This window comes from Pinus tabuliformis, chromosome 7 (assembly GCF_031772625.1).
Source record: "Pinus tabuliformis cultivar Carrire ecotype Pingquan chromosome 7, CPIR1, whole genome shotgun sequence".
NCBI lineage: Eukaryota > Viridiplantae > Streptophyta > Pinopsida > Pinales > Pinaceae > Pinus > Pinus tabuliformis.
In genome coordinates this window covers 1,056,889,054-1,056,911,966 of record NC_142293.1, presented here as the reverse complement: position 1 = coordinate 1,056,911,966, position 22,913 = coordinate 1,056,889,054, and the positions used below count along the sequence as shown (strand labels likewise).

At 43.0% G+C, this 22,913-nt stretch overlaps 1 pseudogene across 1 annotated transcript in view; it reads left to right on the top strand.

The window, feature by feature from the left end:
* LOC149251287 (putative phospholipid-transporting ATPase 5 pseudogene) overlaps positions 1 to 20,786 on the top strand; it is a 32,990-nt pseudogene extending 12,204 nt beyond the window's left edge. The window contains exon 3 of the transcript XR_016265443.1: positions 20,689 to 20,786. The product of XR_016265443.1 is annotated as a putative phospholipid-transporting ATPase 5 pseudogene (transcript). The remainder of the gene's footprint in view (positions 1 to 20,688) is intronic.
* Positions 20,787 to 22,913: the final 2,127 nt, after the last annotated feature.

Below are 22,913 nucleotides of genomic sequence, written 5' to 3'. Positions count from 1 at the left end.
AGTGGAAATAATACTTCATTTCATTAATGGAACATACTGAAATCTGCTTACAACCAGAAATGGAAATAAACCAGCTAGGGTGATGGTAGCTTATCTCTGAGAAGAGATGTGGTGGCTACATGCCTCTCAACTGTCTTACAATGAGGCTCGAAGGCCTATTTATTGTTGAGAAACAATGGAAAACCCTTAACATTCCAAAACCTAACCCTAGAAGATGAAACACCAAACTGTGGGCTCCGTTTGGGTAAATTGGTACACCAACTTCCCAGGGTCGTAACTTTGGCATACGATCTCCGTTTGACGCGTACAATAGCTCGTTAGAAAGATCTATCCAAGCATTGCCACTTTGGGAGGCAACATCGGTCCATGGACCCATGTTGCCCCAGATTTCCCAAAAACGTCGTTTAGGGCCTCAAAACGGCTCCGGAAGTTCAGGACCCGAAAAACTGCTAAAAATAGTAAGTTGTGCTATAATTAAGGAAATTGAAAATGCTGAGAGAAACAATGGTGGGGGTCCAGGTGGACTTGGCAGGTGGCCACCAATATCCACCTGGATCATTCCTCCCCCCTTAGGAAGCAATGGTCCCCATTGCGCTGAGTTCCTCCATGAGATGAGGAAACTTTTGCTGAACTTGTTCCCTGGTGAGCCACTTGCCCTGCTGAAGGAGTTGGCCTACCTTGACAACTCGATACAGTTGGATATTCTTTTGGCGAGTGTTCTTGATCTGTGTGTCCATGATCCGATCATTTGCAGCTTGTTCCATGCAATCTGGATTTAATTCTGTGGGTGTGAGTTGTTCTGCAATGTCGGATGTGTCTAGCAATGGTGGAAAGTATGGCCGAAGGCGATCCACATTGAACGCTGGGTGCAGGCCAAGGAATGGGGAAATGCTGAGCTCAAATGCATTGTCTCCCATAGCCTTAGTAATGGTGTAAGGACCATATCGGAGTGGTCTCAGTTTCTGATAGGCTCCAGTAAGGCGTTCCTTTTGCAAATGCAACCAGACTTTGTCGCCCACCTGAAACTTGTGTGGCACCCGATGTTGATCATGTCGCTGCTTGTACTTGGCATTTGATTTCTCCAGAATGTCATGGACCTGCTGGAGAATATGTTGGATGCGCTCAATGAAGCTGGTGGCCTTATCTGTTTCGGACTAGACATGAGCTGAATTTATGTGAGTAGCTGCAAGTGGCATGGCCACATCAATGGGACATAGTGGTTGGAATCCCAAACCCACCTGAAAAGGGCTATGGCCAGTGGAGTTGTGAAGAGCTCGGTTGTAGCTGTGCTGAACATAAGGGAGGCTCTCGTCCCATGTGCGTGGATGCTTTGAGTTATACATGCGCAGAATGTGCACAATCATCCTATTGACAACCTCTGTCTGACCATCAGTTTGAGGATGGAAGGTTGTGGACTTCATAAGTTTGGTGTCCAACATTGACCAGAGACTGGACCAAAATGTGCTGAGAAACCAACTGTCCCGATCTGAGATGATAGACTGTGGGATCCCAAAGTGCACCCACACTTGTTCAAAGAAGAGTTTAGCAGTGGCTTCTGCTGTGATATTCTTCTTGCAGGCCGCCATAATGGCCATCTTCGAGAACCTGTCGACGACCACAAAAACACAGTCATTTCCATGCTTAGTGGAAGGAAGGCTGACATGTAATCCATGGAGATGGATTCCCAAGGTCGACTAGGGGTAGGCAACGGGGTATAGAGGTCGTGCTTCTTGATGGTCAGTTTGTCAATGGCACAGACAATACATGATCTGATGTACTTCCCAACATCCTGTCGAAGATTCGGCCAATAGAAATAATTTTGCAGTACTGCCACTGTTTTCTTGACCCCGAAATGCCCAGCAGCCCGACTGTAGTGTGCTTCCCAAATCATCTTGGCACGCTCGCTTGAAGGAACACAAAGGTGACCCAGGTGGCATAACAGGGCATCCTGGAGGTGAAAATCTGGAATATGCCGACCCTCCAAGGGTGTCTGGTATGTTTGGCCGAATTCTGGGTCGCTTTTGTAGAGAAGTGGCCAATCAGAAGTCTTGTGCCCGCAAGAGTTGAGCACGGTGGTTAACGCCATGATCGGTGGTCGACTGAGGCAATCTGCAACATTATTGGTGCTGCCCTTCTTATACTTTATATTCAAGTGGAACTGTTGCAGGTATGTAGACCACTTCTGATGGCAATCATTCTGCAATTTCCCTTGGGTTTGTATGAACTGCAGGGGTCGGTGGTCTGTGTGGATGATTGTTTCCTTCCCCAAAATGTAATGCTTCCATTGTCGGAAGGCCTGTACAATGGAATACATCTCTTTATCATAAGTGGGGTACTTCTGAATTGTGTTTGAAAGTGTTTCACTGTGATATGCCACTGGATGTCCATGTTGAGTAAGGACTGCCCCAATAGCATAGTCAGAGGCATCTGTCTCGACCTCAAATGGTTGTTGTAAATCTGGTAACGCGAGCACTGGTGCTGTGCAGAGGCGATCCTTCAACTCCATGAATGCCTTTTGTTGAGATTCAGACCAAAAGAATTTTGCTTTCGCCCCTCCCTTGGTGACTTGACTCAAGGGCCAAGTAATATGAGAAAACCCCAACACGAACCTGTGGTAGAAGTTGGCAAGACCTAGAAAGCTGCGGAGCTCCGTTAGAGTGGTTGGAGATGGCCAATCCCGAATGACTTGGATCTTGGTTGGATCGACATGCACCCCCTATTCATCAATGATGTATCCCATATACTGAACCTAGGTCATGCCAAAAGTGCATTTCTCCAAATTGGCACATAGCTTGTGTTGCCGCAGTGTTTGGAGAACCTGTCAGATGTGGTGGAGGTGCTCTTGCCAACTCTGGCTGAAGATCAGAATGTCATCCAAGTATACTACTACAAAGGAGTTGGTGAATGGCTGCAAGATGTCATCCATTAGCCTCATGAAGGTTGCAGGAGCATTCGTAAATCCGAAAATAACCAACCATTCGAAAAGGCCCTCCTTGGATTTGAAGGCAGTCTTCCACACATCAGAGGGTTCGATTGGTACCTGGTGATATCCTGACTTCATATCGATCTTGCTGAAATATTTTGCCCCCTTTAGTTGGTCCAGGAGGTCATCAATCCGCGGGATCGGGTACCTATTACGGACAGTGATCCTGTTCAGCGCCCGATAGTCAATACAGACTCTCCACGTCCCATCCTTCTTCTGTACCAACACGATTGGGCTCCCACAAGGCGATGAACTCAGACGGATGTGACCTTTCTGCAGGAGCTCCTGAATCTGCCTCTTGATTTCATTGTTCTCCAGAACGGAGCGCCGATAAATTGGTCCATTGGGTAGCGGCGCACCTGGCGTCAGATCGATGGAGTGCTTGACCTGACAGTGCAGAGGAACCCTTGCAGGGGAGGTGAAGATGTCCTCGTACTCCTCCACAACCTTGTCCATCTGTAGTTGTCGTGCAGAGGGACCCCGTCTGGAGGCCGTGGCCACTGTCTTCTTCTTTCCTTGAGGGCGTATCATCAGGAAAAAAATTTTCCTGGTTTTGGAAATGATCTTACTGCATTGTTTTGCAGTAATCAAAGAGATGGCGGTAGGTGGTGCTACCTCTGGTATCCTGTACAACTTATTTCCCAATGTAATAATAACAGCACGGGGCCTTGATTCATACACAACATGTCGCTTCCACAAGTATGGCTGTCTAATAATACATCACAAACTTCAAGGGGAGCAATGTCACACAATACCTCATCCGTGAAGGGCTTGATGTTGTATGGAAGGCGACACTGCTGGCTCACGCGAAGATCTCGTCCTTGGTGAAGCCACCCAATGGTGTATGGCTGTGGATGTGCTGTGGTCGGTAAGCCCAACCGCTTCACGACCTCTGCCGAAATGAGGTTCTTTTGACTCCCGCTATCAACAATGAACTGTATCGAGGAGCCCTTTACCCACATCTGGGAGTGGAAGAGACGCTCCTCCTCCTCTGGATCTTCAGGTTCATTTTTCTGGATCTTGGCGGTAGCAACAGTGGCGTTGGGATCCGCATCAATGATCTGCTTCCCTTTGTCATTCCCCTTATCAGATTCTAACTCAGAGTCGGAACATGCATCTGATTCTGAAACCTTTAGCTCAGCCACCAGTGACTGCTTGGCCCGACACTCGTGTTGTGAGTGGAGCTCTTATGGAACTCACACCATTTTCCCGTGTCCTTTTTCGGCTTCGCAGCGTTGTTCTTTGCTTGCAGCTTCGGCGGGTTGTCTTGGGCTATCCCGCCTTGGCTTTGTCCTTTTTTCTGTGGTTTAGGGGAACCTTTCCCCTGCTTTGGATTCGCAGATCCAAAGTCTCGCTTCTTTTGTTTAAACTTCTGCTCGACCTTGATGGCATATCGGTATGCTGCGCCGAGCGAGGAGATGTTCAGGAATTGTATTTCTTCCTGGATGTACTTGTGCAGGCAGCCACGATATTTGAGTATCAAATGTTGCTCCGAATCCTTGATACCCAACTTTGTGCGAAGGGTATGGAAAAGATTGGTGAACTCCGGCACGTCTTGGTCCCTTCCCGGCCGCAGTGTGGTCCACTTTATGTATTCATCCTCATATCTTCCGACAGGGTAGTACTGCTCCTTGATGGCATCCCAAAAATGAATTCCAGGTGGGTGCAGCTGAAAATAGTGAGCCAGAACTTTCATCCTTCTGCTCGCAATAGGTTTCCCACCAGTCCTTGACGTGGGGGGCTGCTTTGAGAAGAGCGAAAACAATCTTTTCCCGACTCGAGAATTCATGAACAGAAAAATAACCCTCTAGCAGATTTAACCATTTATCTACGACATCTACGTCTATCTGACCCTCGAATATGGGGATTTCAAAATTAACTTGTACCTAAAAGGGCGTGGCGTTTCCAGAGTAGCTGCTGGAAGCCGATGCGTCGCTTCTGGGTAGCCGCTGAAGGATCTGGGCAAAGCTGTCCATCATCGCGTTCCGTTGTCGCTCGAGGGCTTCTTCGAGCAAGATTTTGATGGGATCTCCTGCCCCCTCGTCTTTCTTCTCATCCACCATGGGAGGCTGTCGGGATTTGTGAGGCTGGTCTTGCAAAGTTTCGACCAGTTCAAGCCCTAACTCCTTATATCCCAACCTTATTGGGGACATGCAAAGAAAAACAGAGAAAAAACAGACTGCTTTGATACCACTGATCCGGATTTAAACAAGAACGCAACAAATTACAGAGATAACCATATACACAAAGATGCAGCGGAAATAATACTTCATTTCATTAATGGAAAATACTGAAATCTGCTTACAACCAGAAATGGAAATAAACCAGCTAGGGTGATGGTAGCTTATCTCTGAGAAGAGATGTGGTGGCTACATGCCTCTCAACTATCTTACAATGAGGCTCGAAGGCCTATTTATTGTTGAGAAACAATGGAAAACCCTTAACATTCTAAAACCTAACCCTAGAAGATGAAACGCCAAACTGTGGGCCCCTTTGGGTAAATTGGTACACCAACTTCCCAGGGTCGTAACTTTGGCATACGATCTCTGTTTGACGCGTACAATAGCTCGTTAGAGAGATCTATCCGAGCAGTGCCACTTTGGGAGGCAACATCGGTCCATGGACCCATGTTACCCCATATTTCCCAAAAAACGTCGTTCAGGGCCTCAAAACGGCTCCAGAAGTTCAGGACTCGAAAAACTTCTAAAAATAGTAAGTTGTGCTATAATTAAGGAAACTGAAAATGCTGAGAGAAACAATGGTGGGGGTCCAGGTGGACTTGGCAGGTGGCCACCAATATCCACCTGGATCAATGAAGGAGGAACCTGAGCGCAAGGAGAAGGATAAGTTCTATTGATGGGTCATAATCTTAAGGTTTGAATAATAATATCTTTGTATGATTTTGATCCGTTATATGTGGCGCATGCTTGATCTATAAATCTTGTAATATGGGTTAACTAATGTCTGAACATTTGAAAGAGTGAATTATCCTTTATAGATCTGTACGCAGGTTCAGAGAATAGAAGGCGCATATACATGCTGGTTTTGTGAGTAAAAACAGCGTATACGCAGGTTGGTCTAATCATAGAAGCGTATGCACGTAGGTTTCTGGTTATTGAAGTAGCGTATGTCTCTTGAATTTTGTTCTAGCTACTTCTGTTTATTGTTGCAGTGTTCTGGGTTTAGAATTTGGTGTGTGGTTACTATTACTATGTTCTGGGTAAAACTGTCAGAGAAGTGTCTATTTGATTCAGTTTTAATTGGTGAAAAGGAGTTTGTTTGATGTAGAAATTCTTGATGTTTGATTGATGTTCATGGATCCAGTCTGAAAATTTATGAAACGTGGTCCCTGGAAGAAAGAGAAGGTTGTAGCCTTCTGTAGGCCAGCACCTACGTACTAGTATCTTGGCTAGTGCAAGAGCTAAGGGGGTTGTAGCTTCCTTCCAGGAGAAGCTGGAGAACGAGAGAGGGTTGTAGCTCTCTGCAGGTTGCAGCCTACGTACTCGTAAAGGACTCCACCAATACATAATCATTGTAAAAAGAAGTTTCTAATTGAAAAAGATAGAGACATATTGCAGTAGGTGGTTTTCACCCACATTGGGTTTCCACCTTATATCTTGTGTTCTTGTGTGTGACTGTCTGCATTTTTCCTGTTCCTGGTTATTGTTTCTATGGTTTTGACACACAGATTTAAAATCAACATCTGAAGATTAATTAAATTACAAGTCTATAAGTTATACGCAGGTTTCCTTGATGTAGTTGCGTATATACGTGGTTTCTCTAACTAAAGTAGCTGATGAGCCCCAAAAATGGATAATTATATGGGCTCATTCAACCTCCTAATTCGACTTAATCCACCATTCTCATTATTTTATTGCACGTTTTTTATTATATTTATGCTAATAGAGTGAATTGGGTTACTCATTATGCCAACAAGTCTAATGGGCGCTTTGTGCAGATTTTTAGTCAATTTTGAGACAAAATCAAAGGTTTTAATGAGCACTTGGTAGCCAAATTCGTGGAAGAACAAGGGGGAGGATTTGTAGGAAGGTTTCCACTTCATTTATGGGCCCTTACCTCGAATTCTCCACCATCAGCTCTTTGTTCAAGGGCCAACAAATCAATTATCACAAGGGCAGCCGAGCAAGTGCTAGTAAAAGTGTTGTTAACTACAAGTTTTGGCAGCCTAGTTCCTCAAGTTTAGGAGGGCTATTGGGGTCCTCAATTTGTATAAATAAGAGGGCTTAGGGTCTCATTTCAGTTAGTCACTTTGTAGGCAGAAGTTAGCTAGTTTGTAGTTCGATTTTAGTCATTTTTTAGGCAGTAAGTTAGCTCTGCATTTCAACACATTTTCAAGTTTTCCTTGTGGACAGTTTTTGGAATGTAACTATTCTTTTGATCAATAAAGATGAATCCAGCTTTGCACCAGCTCTAAATCTCTCTTAGGAGGTTGTAGCTCTTGGGGTTGGGCCCATCTCAAGTGCCCAATACCTCCTTTGTTTACTTTTATGTGTTTTTTCTGCATTCTTAGAATAAAATCTGCTATTTAGATTTAAATCTTGCTTTGTTATTTAGGTTGCTTTTGATGATAAAAAAGGATTTTCATGTTCAAATTTAGTTGGTAGGTTAATAACAGGGAAGATCTTCAGAAAAAGGGCCATCAATCACCTCTGATTTCACCTCTCCCTCAGTGGGATCAGGAGCTGGGATCAAGGTGACCTTGCTGCCACCAAAAACACTGTCTTTGCTTCGCCATGCAATCATTAGTGTTCGATTTTTAATTGTAGAAGTTGGTTACATGTTCAGATTCTTGATTTCTTCATTGCATAGTTATTTCATCTGATTTCAGTACAAATAAACTTCTGTTCCATTTCTTTGCTGTTATCTAGGTCAGAATAGACTAACGTAACTAGGTCTTTGATTTTCCAAATCCTTGTTTGTTTCGTTTGAAAAACAACTTGCAGAGCACCTGTTATCCTTCTTTATCTGCCCATTCTCCATCAATCCCACCTGCTTCATCCTCTACTTAGAATCCTTGCCTTACGTTTGCCATTTGCTCACTCTGCCCTAAATTCCCATATTGTTGTGCAACATTGCTCTACCTCTCCTTGAACAAATCCAACCATCCTTGCCACTTCTCAGCTCCATTCCCCAAGTCCTGGACCTCCTCACACCCTTATCTCACCTCCATACCCACTCCTTCATATTTCTTCCTCCATCCATCCTCCAAAAGCCCATTTCTGGACATCCTGTAGAAAAATTACAGACATCCTGTAGAAATTACAGAACATCCTGTAGAACCCCTGCAAACTTCCTGTAGAAGCTCACGAATGAGGTTTCTTGGTAGCCAAACTCTATGAAACTCTCTGGAAGGGTGTTAGGGACCCCTTAGGCCCTCTCTAAATCTTCCCGACTTCCTCCAAGCATTTCCTCTCGCCAATCCACCTCTACACAGTCAAAAACAGTTAAAGCACATGCATGATAATTCTGAAAATTTATTCAAAAATACAAAAAGATGTTTCCTTCAGATAGTGATAACTTAGACACATGCATTTTACCTTCCTATAAGTCAATGGCATCTCTTTTAGTGGCTTGCATCCTCTTTTTCGCATCAGTAGGGCTAGTTGGTAAAATTAGGGTTTGCTAGGGTTTGCATTTGCTTTCAGCTTTTTAGTTTCTTTCTGCAAGTAGATTAGCTTCCTTTGAGTTAGCTTTCATCCATCAGTTAAAAAGCTTCTTCTCAGAGCTCATCGAAGTTGGCTTAAGCCCCTATTGGACTTGTGCCAGCTGACCAAGTGACAGCTGCGGCAAGAGCTAGTACTTGTACATACAACACCGTCGCTTCCAAGTTTGTTACGAACTACCGGGTTGATAAAATTAAAGAAGGGAGTCCCAGGAGTTGTAGCATTATTGTTGCAATACTGGGGCCCACCACTCTTTTTGGCACCGTTGCCGGGGAAGCGTCATAGTATTGGTGATTACTGCTTTTCTTCTATTTTCCACTACAACCTTCTGCTAAGTAGTTTATTTCATTTCATTTCTGCAAAAGTAGAGTAGATATTTCCTGCTTTCATAGATTAGCATTTCAATTCCGTAATTTCAATTCTGCAAGTGTAGATTAGCATTTCAATTTTGAAATTTCATTTCTACAAGCGTAGATTAGCATTTCAATTCCGCAAGCGTAGCCTAGCATTTCAATCCTGCAATTTCATTTGAGCAAAATAGATTAGTCCTTTCCTGCTTTCATTTCTATTCCACATTTTCATTTTAGCAAAACAGTTAGTTGCAGTTCAATCTATTTTAGTTTTTGCAGGTAAAAGCAGAAAAAAGAAACAAAAAATCAACCAAAAAGAGTTCATTTCATGCTTGGTAGGAGTAGAGATAAGTCAGAAAAATGTTTGCACAACACCCCCACTGCTTCACATAGCCAACCTTCTCTCTTCTTTGATGGCTATGATTAAAGAACCCTTAGGTGGATAGCAAGACATATTTGAAGAACCTCAAGGGAAGAAGAAGAAGAAACCATTCCTCTGGAGCAAATGGCTACAAACAGAAATGTTGCGAGCAGTACCTTATCCAAAAATGAATTTGCAAATCAGATGAAAGATTTCAAGAGCGATATGAGGCAGTTTCTTGCCATGCAACTGGATACCTTGTAGATCCAAAAGAAGCAAGAGGAAGCCAAGAGGGCTTTGGCCATCTTTTGTCCTAGGTGCACTAGAAAGCATCCCAGGAACGAATGTTCATTGCACTCCATAGAAGTGTGTTTTGTCTGTGAAGAAGACCATCCAACAAATTAGTGCCCTTCCTTGCCTGGACTTAAAGCTGCATATCAGATAGTGAAGGGAGCCACTGAACCACTCTATTATCTGAACCAAAGGAGGCCACATGGACCTAGACCTTACCAGCAGGGAATGCAAGCGACATCCCAGACCTATTACGACCCCTATCAAGCCACTCCCATGCCATCTTGGGGTCCCCTTGCTCATCCTTCCTGGTCCACACCCCCTCCTTGGTCGTATCCTCCGCAATACCATGCTCCTCCAGTTGCTCATTCATTTCACTCTTATGCTCAGCCACAACCTCAGTGGAATGCACCTCATCAAGGGTGGAGGCCCCAATACAACTCTCATCCCGCTCCTTTGCCTCCACCACCTACCCAACCACAACCCCATCCACATCCATCTCAAATATACACCCCCACTCAACTACCCATACCACCATTTCCAAACCCGCACATTGGAATAGCTCAACCCAATTGCAAAGCTGAGGCACAACATGTCCAAATGACTCCTCTTGAGCTCGATGATCTTCACCATAGCTCAGGAAGAGTGTTGCAAAATAGAGATTATATTGACAACATTGAAGGACCAAAGGTAAAAGAAGATTCAAGAGAGGAGATCAAAGAACCATGGATTGCACGTGATGAAGAGAAGAGATCAAAATCAGAGATTGAGAAAGCTCCCTCATGGTTACCATCAAATCCTCCATGTAGTCAAGAGAAAAATCAGCAAAAACAGGAAGATGAGAAGGTCATGATAGAAGGTGACATGAAGAATGATCCAGATCAGCGAAAGGACCAAGGATATCAGAGCTATATTGAGATATGGTTTCAGACGGTCACTAAGTCGCACCGGTACTCTCTTCCTCAGCTATGTTTGATCCCTTCAAAGTCAGATCATTTGGTCTCTGAAATCTAGATAGCTGTCAAAGCATGCATTTCAAGCCTCCACATCATTTTGTCTCTAATCTCGATGTGCACATGGCTTCATTGGAAGTATTCTTATACTTGAAAAGAATTTCGTTTTTCAAGTAGGGTACGGTAGAAAAAAAGAAAAAAAAGAAAAAAGAAAAAAAAATGAAAAAATGGAAAGAAGAGGAAAAATCTAAGGTGAAAACCTCCTCGGAGGTGCCTTAGATTGGCTCATTGATTGAAAACCTCCATGAGGCGGTCAATGGGTTGAAAAAAAGAAGAAAAAAAGAGAATAAGATCCCTGGGTGAAAACCTCCCTTGGAGGCACCCAAGGTAGGTAATTAGGTTGAAAACCTCCATGAGGCGCCCTAGTTGTTTTCAAGAAAAAAGAAAAAAGAAAGCAGGACTAATCTCCGTGAAAAAATGCAGGTTGCAGTGAATACTTTGTAGGAAAAGAGGGGCAAGCAAAACAAGGACAGGAGTCCATACCAGGCTCCAGGACATCCCTTCAGACAATCCCTCCATGGCCACTCACCTCTCCTAGGATTTGGTCACATTCAGGTCAGGATTTGGTTTTCTACAGGAAGTTCCAGGCTTTTCTACAGGAAGTTCCAAGCGTTTCTACAGGAAGTTCTGAAACATCCTGTAGAACCTTCAGATGAACCAAATTCAATTTTAAAAGGGAATATGATGGTTGGAATATGTTGGTTAGGCCTGCAAACACCCCTGTTTCCATCCCTCACCTTTCTCCATCATTTTTTCCACCTCATTGTGCTTCTACAGGAAGTTCCTGTAGAAATTAAAGGAAGCTAGAAATGGATTACAAAAAGGTAGTTTCCGAACATGCTAGCTTCCTCAAGGGTTCAGAAGTCCTACTATCTTCAAACTCCTCCTCCATCATCTCCATGCCTGCATCACAGCCCAAGCTCATTTTTTCTACCATGCAAAAACTTACAGAATGCTTTGAAGAAAAAATACATAGAACAGAATTTGTTTTTTCCCTAGCTTGAAAACCATGCATCCATTTGCAAAACTGTTACAGGGGGAGTTGTATAGGGACAATGGAAACATGCCTGAGCAATTTTAGCCAATTCCGATGCACGGTTTCCAAGAAATCAGCCTCCATCACGTTCAGCCATTTTTGCATTTTTTCCATATCCATGCATCTGTTTCAAAACCTGTTTCATGGGGAGATGCACATGGGTGATAGTAGCCTACCCAAGCATTTTGAGCCGATTCTGATGCACGATTTTTGAGAAATTGATCTCTGTAATCTTCAGCCATTTTCCATTTTTCTCGAAATCTATGCACCCATTGATCGCAATTTTGCTATGTGAGGTGCATAATGATGATAGGAACATGCTCACAAAGTTTCAGATCGATCCGATCTATCGTTCGGGAGCAATGGTGAAAACAAGTTTCGGTCCTGCGAAAATTCGACATCAGCAGCTTGAGGGTGCAGATCTGAACATGAAGCCAGCTCCTACAGTATGGATCCGGCCATAGGATACCTGCACAAGAAAAAATATCCATGAATCAGCAACCAAGCCACCATGCAACCACAGAAACGGGTGCATGCAGCAAATGAAAGGCCACAACACCTCACAGCAACCATTTGACTTCCAGGTACGTGACTAAAACTCATTCCTCTGATTGCATGAATTTAATTTGGAAACTGCATGAGCAATGAGATGGTTGGGATTAAAAAAATCATCTAGTTCAACAGCGCTCTGTGGGTGAATGAGACACGTGCGCTCAACCATCTCAGGAGGAATCGGGAAACAGGTAATGGTGACTGTTTGACCTTCAACGTAATTGATGGAGTGATCTCAGGTAGGAAACATGATGTTTCATGATAGCACCGCCGTCTGCATGGGCCAACGCACATGTTGGCCACTTCACTCCCTCACCGCAAATCACGCAGCAATTAAAGAATGCTCGACTGACTCTCACCACCCGCTGATTAATTTGCACCTCCAGTGTTCTTAGCTGAAGTACATGTCCTCTACTCCCACAATCCATTAACCCATCATCCTCCACAAGCTTTTCAGCTTAGTTCAAGATTCTACTGCAGATCGGGCTCGCTCAGAGGTGCAGGGGCGTTCTACAGGAAGACGTTCTACAAGAAGTATAGTATATCCTTCCGAAGCAGAGAAGCCCGAGTTTTTCTTCACTAAGTTTGGAGCTTGAAAAGAGGTAGGCTCAGGAAACTGCTCTGCATATGATATTTATATAAGGTGGAGGATTAAAGACACAATATTGGGTTGAAAGAAAGGAAGTGAAGCTTAAAAGACTGCCCGTGTTTTTTTCCTTCTTTGGGTTATTCACAATCTCTCCGTTTTCCCGCTCTGCATCCAAAATATTTTTTTTCTTTCTCACATTCTTCTGAAAAGAGAGATGCAACCATAAGAACTAAGCATATGTGAAAGAATGAATTTGCAAGATTGTTCACTTTCTGAAAGAAAAAAACTATGTTATTTGCTCTCTGATCTGTAAAAAAAAATAAAAATAAAAAAATTTGATTTCTTTTCAAAAAACTAAGAAGCAAATTCAGGTTGGAAAAGTTTGAAGAGAGAAAAAATTGGAAGTTGTTGTTGTGAAAAACACGAACATTCCAGGAGCAGTAACAAGTTTACAAGAGGGGCAATGAGTTGTCTTTTTAGAAGAAAACATGGGTTTTGAAAAATTTCTGGCTTCAAGAGAACAAGAAAACAAACAGTTTTATTTGTTGCATGTTTATGCAAAAGAAGCGATGCAATTCTAGGGAAGAATCAAGCCTGAAGAATGTGAAAAAACCAATGATGAGGGAGCACAAATCATTCAAGCAGAGGGCAAAACAAAGGAAGAACAGAAAAGAAAAAGACTACAGCAGAGAAGGCAGAAGCTAAACAAGATGAGAAGAAAGCCAAAAAAAAGCATGAGGAAGCAAGCTAACAAAGGTAGAGAAGACAAAAGAAGAGGAAAAAAAAGGAGGAAGAGCCACATCTAGCCAAGCAAACAAAAATAGTGAAGACAGCTTCTACAGGAAGCCAGAAAACCGTTTCTACAGGAAGCTAGAAAACAGTCAACACAGGACTTTCTACAGGAAGTCTAGAAACAAGGCAACAGAAGGAAAAATCGCCTGAGATTTTAGCCAGGGAGGTAGCAGCTGTACTGGCTACCCTAAGCACATCTCCAAAGCAAAAAGAGCAGCGAAAGAGGGAGCCTTCCATGTATTTTAAGGCAAGAAGGAGCATGCGGATAAAAACTGGTAGACCCCAACCACAGTCAAAAGAGCCAATTACAATTGTAGACACCCCAGCTACACAAAAGGAAAAGTCTCCCTCAAGGAAATCCATCACCTATGAATGGGGAAGCCCGAAGACATCCACCTGGAGAGAAAGAATGAAAATGTTGGACACAAAGGCCTCTCTACAGGATGCTGAGACAGTTCTACAGGAAGCTGAGAATTCTCTAGGAAAAGGAGCACAGGTAGTGGGAAGAAGCAGAGAGAAAAGCATGGTTTCATGACCGAGAAGAGGAAATCACTTCAGAAGCTTGGCATGATAGGGAGGCCACCAAGGCCATCAAAGATGAGGAGATAGATTGGTTGCTCAAAGGATGAGCAACACTTTCAATAGGGGGGTGATGATGAGCCCCAAAAATGGATAATTATATGGGCTCATTCAACCTCCTAATTCAACTTAATCCACCATTCTCATTAGTTTATTGCATGTTTTTTATTATATTTATGCTAATAGAGTGAATTGGGTTAGTCATTATGCCAACAAGTCTAATGGGTGCTTTGTGCAGATTTTTAGTCAATTTTGAGACAAAATCAAAGGTTTTAATGATTACTTGGCAGCCAAATTCATGGAAGAACAAGGGAGAGGATTTGTAGGAAGGTGTCCCCTTCATTTATGGGCCCTTATCTCGAATTCTCCACTATCAGTTCGGAGTTCAAGGGCCACCAAATCAATTATCACAAGGGCAGCTGAGCAAGTGCTAGTAAAAGTGTTGTTAACTACAAGTTTTGGCAGCCGATTTCCTAAAGTTTAGGAGGGCTGTTAGGGTCCTCAATTTGTATAAATAAGAGGGCTTAGGGTCTCATTTCAGTTAGTCACTTTGTAGGCAGAAGTTAGCTAGTTTGTAGTTCGATTTTAGTCATTCTTTTAGTCATTTTTTAGGCAGTAAGTTAGCTCTGCATTTCAACACATTTTCAAGTTTTCCTTGTGGACAGTTTTTGGAATGTAACTATTCTTTTTTTCATGCGGAAAGAGTCAATTTTGTGGACAAAACTGACCTCCCTAGAAAACAAGGCTTTTCTAGTGACAAACAAAACAATCAAGCACTATCTTCCCCTAAATATGCATTTAAAATAAAAGCAACCAGGTGTTTAAGGCTTACCTTTAGTCCAACGCTGTTTGTAGTAGCCAAGCCTCTTCAATCCAGATGAGCTCCTTCTCCTTGAAGCCTGCATTCACTAACAAGAAAACGATTACATAGCACCAGAATAACTCATATAATAAAACATATTCATCATAAAGACCAAGGAGTTTATGAAACAAATTATATATAACAACTTGTTGAGAAAAATGAACTTAATTGTATTAATTGGAAACAAAAGAAACCTTACAACCAGTGCCTTGGTGTTGTGCAGGTCCCTCCCAGGGTCCAGCAAGAGTTCTCCTCTACTTTGATCAGCTCACCCACTTCCAAATGAAGCTAAGAAAGGATTGGAATCTCTCCTCTCAAGCTCTATAAGGGAGTCCTAATTTCAGCAGCATCTACCCTTAGGAATGTTCAGCTTTCAACCTCCCCTCCCTCTGGCCCAATGCCTGTATTTATAATGCTTTGGAGGAAGTTAATCAGGTCCACCATCAATGGGATAAGCTCCTCTTTCAAAGGGATAGCTCCCCTCTTCATGGGATAAGTTCCTCTTTCATTGGGATGCATGAACCATCTGGAGGCGCTCAATCCACGTCAAACCATCTTCTAGAATGTTCTAGAATCGACCATAAGTAAGTTTTTTGAAGTAAAACTTGCGCCTTTTGACTTTTACAGGGGTACGCACCCACCCCTTTACAGACAGAGCGTACAAGTACGCAGGTATTATGTACTTGAGGTGCGTACACGCAGGTAAGAGTAAGAGAAACTGCGTAACCAGAGTTGTATTGATTTTTGAAGACTTTCTCTCTTTTTTGGAGTTTGACATGAGGAGAAGAGGTATAAGACTTGCCAAGGAGGACAGTATGGTTATTGATGGAGCCATACTGACTGCAAATAGTCATGGTGACAAATTTTAGTGTAACAGATTGCCCCCTAAAGTGCGAAGTCTGTAGTAGATTAGGGTTTCATATCATCCAGGAAGGGTGAAGCACTTTATAATTTCGAGGATTATCTTGTGGAGAGCCCAGTCGGAACCTGCAAATATTCAACACAAAATACATATATGAGATCATATCATCGCTAAGGTAGGCATTCCCATACTCAGATCAAAAAATTTAACTAACACTAACTACTGCTCTGATATAGGAATGATTTCGCAGTACATTATAATCATAGACTCATGTAGACACAGTATGGACGCAGCCATCTGTTTATGATTAGTCTACTGTATAATGAATACAAAACTCCTCGCGGCCTGGATGGCGGAAACTAGATCCAGGGTCTTCATTTCTGCTTCCCAAAATAGTACGATTCTATCCATGCGAATAAATGAGTTGATGTCGAACATGGTAGAAACCACTTGATTACCAGTCAATGATATAAACTGTTAACAAGTGTGAGAGAAACCACCAGTGATGTCAATGGCTCTCAAAGTACCCAGTACAATCCGTGAGATGTGAATGAATGTGTTGATGTCGAACATGTCACGAAATCCTTCGATCAAAAGTCAATGATGTAAACTGTCGTCAAAGGCGAGAAACCTGCCATAGAGGCATGCAGATCTCAAGGTACTGATGATTTCTAGGTCATCTTTCTAGATAATGTGCTGATGTCGATAGAAAGTGACCCGTTGCAGGCAAGCCCACAACACGAAATCATAGATCAAGTTGAAGAAATGTAGCTGTAAGGACTGACTCAGGGATGGTCAATATGGGTGACAGATATTTTGCAGATGAATGGTTTATTTGCAGTGACCTCTTGAACACATAACGACACAACAGATGGCTTGGTGGCAATTGACCCAAAGTTAATACCCAGAAACCGGCTGAAGACTTTCAATGTGGTTTGGTCGGTGGTCAAGATATTCTGGATCAAAATTATAGAAAGTATCTTCAATGAGATCACAGAAGTGTTGAAGTGAGTGCACGCTATCAGTTGGTAGGTAGCACAACCACTGATGTGGGGATTCGTGAAGTGTGTATGCAAGCAATAGACTGGCCTGTTCGTCAAAACATCCATCTTCCTTGTGAAGCATGGCAAGGAAGTCATGTAAGAACTCAGGCCAGGCCACTTCGCCTTCACCATCATACATGTATGTAGACAAGAGATCAAAAAACTCCCTTGAGATGGTGACAGATTCAGCATGTGAAAAACATCATGGAGGGTTGAGAGTGCAAGACTCCATGATAGATATGCAAAGGTTCAAACCAGGATGAGAGGACACAGCTTGTCATCTAGCCCTCCTTTTAGCGTCAGAAATGTTGACGGTGAGACCTGCCAACATGTTAGGGGATCTCCCCAGTAAGAAGTCCCAATTAGACCTCAGACCATTTGGTGTAGGAGTCCCAGCAGTGGGCCGTATGGTAATGCCTTGAACGTGGTTTCACACAGAGGCAAGTAAGAGGTCCCTATTGGTAGCAAGGGTGTGACATATGCAGTAAATCAAGAGGGCGCGGTGAGCGCGCCCCTTGGAAACCTGTGATAGCATGGAGTTAAGAAGGGAATGCATGAGCAAAGATGCATCACAACATGGAAAGAAAGTAAGCTAGCAATCCAAAGTGATGGTTAAACCAACAACACATTTAAGAAATATTCATACATACATATACACAAATAGTTATACATGCATGTGTAAGCAAACAGATACATATATCATTTAGAGTACTCAAGATAGCTAAAATACAATACAACATATGCACGAAACATGCTGGCTATGCTATATTAAGAAGTGTAAGTTCCAGTCATACAATACATCCATGTCTAACCACTAGTTCTGATAGTGGAATGTTACATCCACAACCACTTGCTCCTCCAAAGAGATATACTAGATCTGCGCCGTGGAGAAGCCAAGGCTTGTTACAACACTATCCAAGCTTTCTCTAAGATACTCCTATCGGAAGCTTGGCTCACCAAAATCCTATACAATGAGTTATGAGGGACTATTTCTAGCAAAGGGTGGGGTGGCCCTTGACATTCCCCTTTGTGACAGTTCATCTACCCTCGTGACTCTTCATATACTCTATGACTGTTACATCCAACTATCGACACTTGAACTTACACTTGACAAGACGTTACATTATAATGCACATGTACCCATGTGAGGCAAAATGGCTTGAGCAAGCCATGCAAGACATCACTATAACTCGGACAATTATTGGAAGACCACCTCTTCGACATCCTCATGGTGGTTGACAATAGCAAACTAATGCCAAGCTCGGTAGCCTGTGATGGTGTCCATGTACTCTAAGGTGACATCTTTCTAGAAACAAACTCTTGCCTCCATAGCATCCGGGTACACTGATTGGGTTCCTCTATCCAACTCATCTGATAGCATGTGCATCATTGTCTTGAGTGCGGCCGGACTAGCAACATACTTGTGCATGGTGTCTACACTCATTGAAAAGTCTCGGCTGGTGACTATGCACATCAACTCGTCAAAGTATGAGTCAAGCTCTAGTCAGACATGTGCCTTTGTCTTCGCCTGGGTGAGTGTCCCAATAGATGGGATCACATGTGCGCGCACAACAACATCCATTCTCTTGAATACACATGCATGGGAAGCCTATAGGCTAGTGATGAGATGTGGGAGATCTTCATAGTTCCGGATCTAACTCTAGATGCCTGCCTTCATCTTGACCGCTCTGGGCTTCATCATCTTAAGTAAGTGAAGTGAACCTCCCTTGTATCTCATCATCCATGTTTACGTGTAATCAACAACAACATGCACGTTTGACAGGATATGTGCTCTTTTAGCACATCACTGCTACCAACCATTGAGATGGACAGCTACCTTGTGCACAATACCAAACTTGGAATAAATTGCTCGCATGAATGTGACAAGGGACAATACTTCATCTAGTATTTCCTTCTTTAATTCTGCTCGGGCGGATGCTGTAACCAATTCTCCTCCCTACTTGGACATCTATAGCTCCTTAGCCATTCGCTCGTTCCCAGCTATCAGGAAGCGAACACTTGAGCTAGTGGCTTCGGCATATGCTCTGGTAGCATTGGCCAACACTGCTAGATATTTGTGCACATCAGACATGATCACTTGTTCCTCAAACTACGCAGGAGATGTATGATCCTCCGGAGTCGACACTCTGCGAGATTGCACAACTCTATGTTGAGACTCATTAAATGAGATGTTGTACATCTCCCCCTCCGGATTGTCTCCAAGTATTTTGGTGTCTCCTTGGTTGCTTGGGACTTGCTCCTCTTCTAGATGTGGTGAAGTTGGTGGGTTGACCTCTTGGTGGTGAGGCATGAGGTCGATGTCTTGCTCTAACTCCTATTGATCCATATCCCTATCCATCTGTTTAAGTGATTTCTCTATCTCCTGAGCAAAGTCTTGCTCCTACAATGGTTCACCCTATGTGCCTGATTCCAGCTATTCTGATGAGTCTACTATCTGTACAGGCGTAGTTTCATCTGTTTGCACAAGTTGCACCCCCTGCTGTACCTATTCATGTTTCTCTTCCTTCTCCTATCTGCGTAGCTCCTGTTCCTTCCGGAGTTGCTCCTTCAACTCATGTAGCTCCTTCTCTATTTCCTCCATTCTTCATTTCTCTCTTTGCCTTTTCACGTTTCTTTTGTCATGCTATTGTATCTTTGCCTCTATTACCAAAGCTGCTTTCTGCATAAGTGGGTCTGCTTAGAGCTTGCAGCTTTACTCTTCCTCCATGCAATCAAAAATCTTCCTCTTGCCCTTTGTTACATAGTAATTTGTCACTGTCTCCCTGTCAGTCTCCCTACTGTGTCATGAGTTCAAATCAATCATGATCATGCTCTCTAATGTTGCCAAATGACCCACTTTGCCAAAGTTTTTTCCATCATCGCGACTGTTATTAAAATAATCGCGCTGACTCACGCCCCATAATACAACGAATGCGCTGCCAGCGCGAAAGCACATGTGTTTTCCGCGCTGGTCGAATTTCATGAACCAGCGCATCTTCTATTCATATTGGATCGTGCTGACATAACCTTCCCTGTTATTCAGATGCGATGTCAGTGCTCCAGTGCAGTTATACACCCGCGCTGATCTAGTTTGGGCGAGTTTGTTCTAACAGCCGACCTTCGAGATGACTCCAGACCTGGTTGTTGGCCTTGTAAATGTCACCCTCCCTTCTCTGGCATGTCTGTTTCGTCATTTGAGCCACCTTCCTTGGAGATAAGCTCATCCTCCCACCATTCATGGAGACTCCTTCTCCTATTTATGCCTCTACCATTTCCATGAGCAGCTAGTTTTTGGATAGTTTTTGACAGTGTGAGATTGATAGTGCTTAGAGTGTTGCTGCTAGTAGGTAGTTGGTGTGACAAGTGTGGGATTGCTAGAGAGCTCAAGGAAGGTTGTGAAGTGTTGCTTTCTTGTGTAAACTTGTGTGAGAGAGAGTTTTTGTCTTGGGAGATCTACCTCCAAGGGTGAATGCTTAAGAGACTTGCTGGCTGGACCCTCTTGAGAAGGATTCGACGTCAGAACTTTGGTTGTACTCTTCTCTGTTATTGATTAATAATAAATGACTACTATTATGGTTCCACTCTCATTTGTCTTTGTAATGGTTAATGTGAGTTATGTCCTTTCTGATTGATGTATAATTGCATTTATTAGATTTCACGCTTGTGTTTGTGTTTCTCTTTGTGTGTGCAGGTGTCTGTCCACGAGAATTGTGGAGGATTGTGACCGGCCAAAGCGAAGGAGCGAGAGCGACGTCTCTTAATCAAACATTAGCGTTGAAATCCAAGTAGGTCTTCATTGCCTACCTTTTATTTGCAATTAGGAACTTGCATAGTAGCATTGACTGATTGTTTCTAGACCCGTTCTGGGCTAGTAGGGATCACCTCTATCCGTAGAGGGGATTTACCTCTCCAACAATTTTGCGAATCCGCTAGGGAGCTGGCCTTTGTCCCTTTTTGTTCATTCTTGCATTGAGTTTTTGTTTTGGTCTCTTTTGAAGTTTTGGGGATTAATTATCAGTCTTTTGCATTTCCTGGGTTGATCTGGGAAATGCCCCTGTTTGATTGAAAGATTGGCTGTTTTGATTTGGGAGTTTTGATTTGCTTGTCACTATTTTTGAGCTCCATCATGGATTTAATTTTAACAGTCACGCTGTCATCGCGCTCACCCTTTTGCAACATCCTGTGCATCGCGTAATTACGCCTAACAGTCGCGACGATCCTGGAAATCGGATCATCGCGGAAAAGACGTGTACAGTCGCGATGTCAGCGCCACTTGGTAGCTTTTTACCCGCGATGATCTTGGGTTGCTAGCTTAATTCCCGTGACGACTCTTGAAATCACATCATCGCGGAAAATGGGTGTTTTTCCGCGACCATCGCGGGTTGTCTGTGTAAAAATTGCGCTGACATCTCGGGTTGTCTGTGTAAAGATTGCACTGACATTTGTGATCATCTCGGGTTCTCAGTGTGTAACTTGCGCTGATTCCTGAAAAGTTGTTTTTATAACTTTATCTCCTGAATTCATCAATCTTTCTTATCCCCTGTTGTTTCTTGTCTCTCACTAGCTTGTTTTGATTACTTTTGGTTAGGGGCACTCTCTCTTTGATTTCATTCGAGTGAGTCTTGTGTTTTTTAGACCATGTGACCTAGCCCTTTAGAAGTTTCATCGAGAAACCATTTTCTTGGGTTACTTGTCTATTCAAGGTTCATCCACAACCCTCTTATTGATTTGCTTGAGGCTTTTTCACTGCTTGTTGCTGGTTGATTTTTAGTGTCGATTATTGAACCACTTTTTATGTTGATTCGATTTCTTCACTACCAAGCATAGATCAAAATTGTTTGGATCGATCAGTTCACACTTGCTTGTTTGTCTTCTTGAATTCACAAAAAAAAAAAATTGCATTCATTTAGCATACGAAAGTGAAAGTGCATTTGCATTACGAATTTTCATGTTTGAGAAATTGAAAGAAAAATTTAAATCTTTCATTAGTAGTATCAATGCATCGTGAGATTAGTGTATTGATGCATTGTGTTTCTTAGTGTTTGCATTCGCTTGTCATGGTTTGGGAATGATATTTCTACCCTCCCATAGGTAGGTGTTCATCGAAGGAAAGGATACTTCATTCATTATAGCTTGCATTTAGGGAATTGCGAGAGATTACATACGGTAGGACCTGGAAATTGAAACTTAATCGAAGATCAACCATAAAATGAGCTGAATGAACTTAAAAACGCATTGGAACTTAACGCAAACATTTAGAGGTCTAGGCTAGAGATGTGTTCCAGCGTCTTTAAACATAGTCACTATTGTTTCACATTACGGTTGGGTGATTCCTCCTTCTGTGACTCGATAGTGGTCTAGCACAGATTGTGCTCCCACGTACCCTCGCGTATATGGGGAGACCCCACTAGGCTTTTATCCTTGATCCATAGGAAGCTGAGTCTGCCGCCTTGCGAGCCGTAACGCACCCAACACAGCATTCGGGAAGATTGACTACAGTACGGAAAGTCCTTGGTTCTCATACGATTGCCGAGGTGTATAAGCAGTTCTACGGATTGCCTGGTAAACCCTTTGCCTAGAGTCTCCAGAGTAGTCACTTTTGATCCTTTTCGGACTCCTTAAAATAAAAAGGTGCCAGTGAGCGTCTTGTCACTTCGTGCTCATTAAACATTCGAAGGAGACTAGAGTCATCTTTTTGTCTTTTTCTCGACTCTTAAAACATGAAAAGGTTAAGTTTAGTTCCTGTGTCTTAAAAATTTATTCGACCACGTTAACATCACCTGGTTAGATCTTGTGTGCGTGAGCTTGAGTAGGTTTCTTTTTGTTTGTCATGGAAACTTTTCCGGGGTTCACCAACCCAAGTTCCCCTCCTGACGGGAATCCTGGTCATTTTCCTCCTCTCAGGAATGTTGGTGA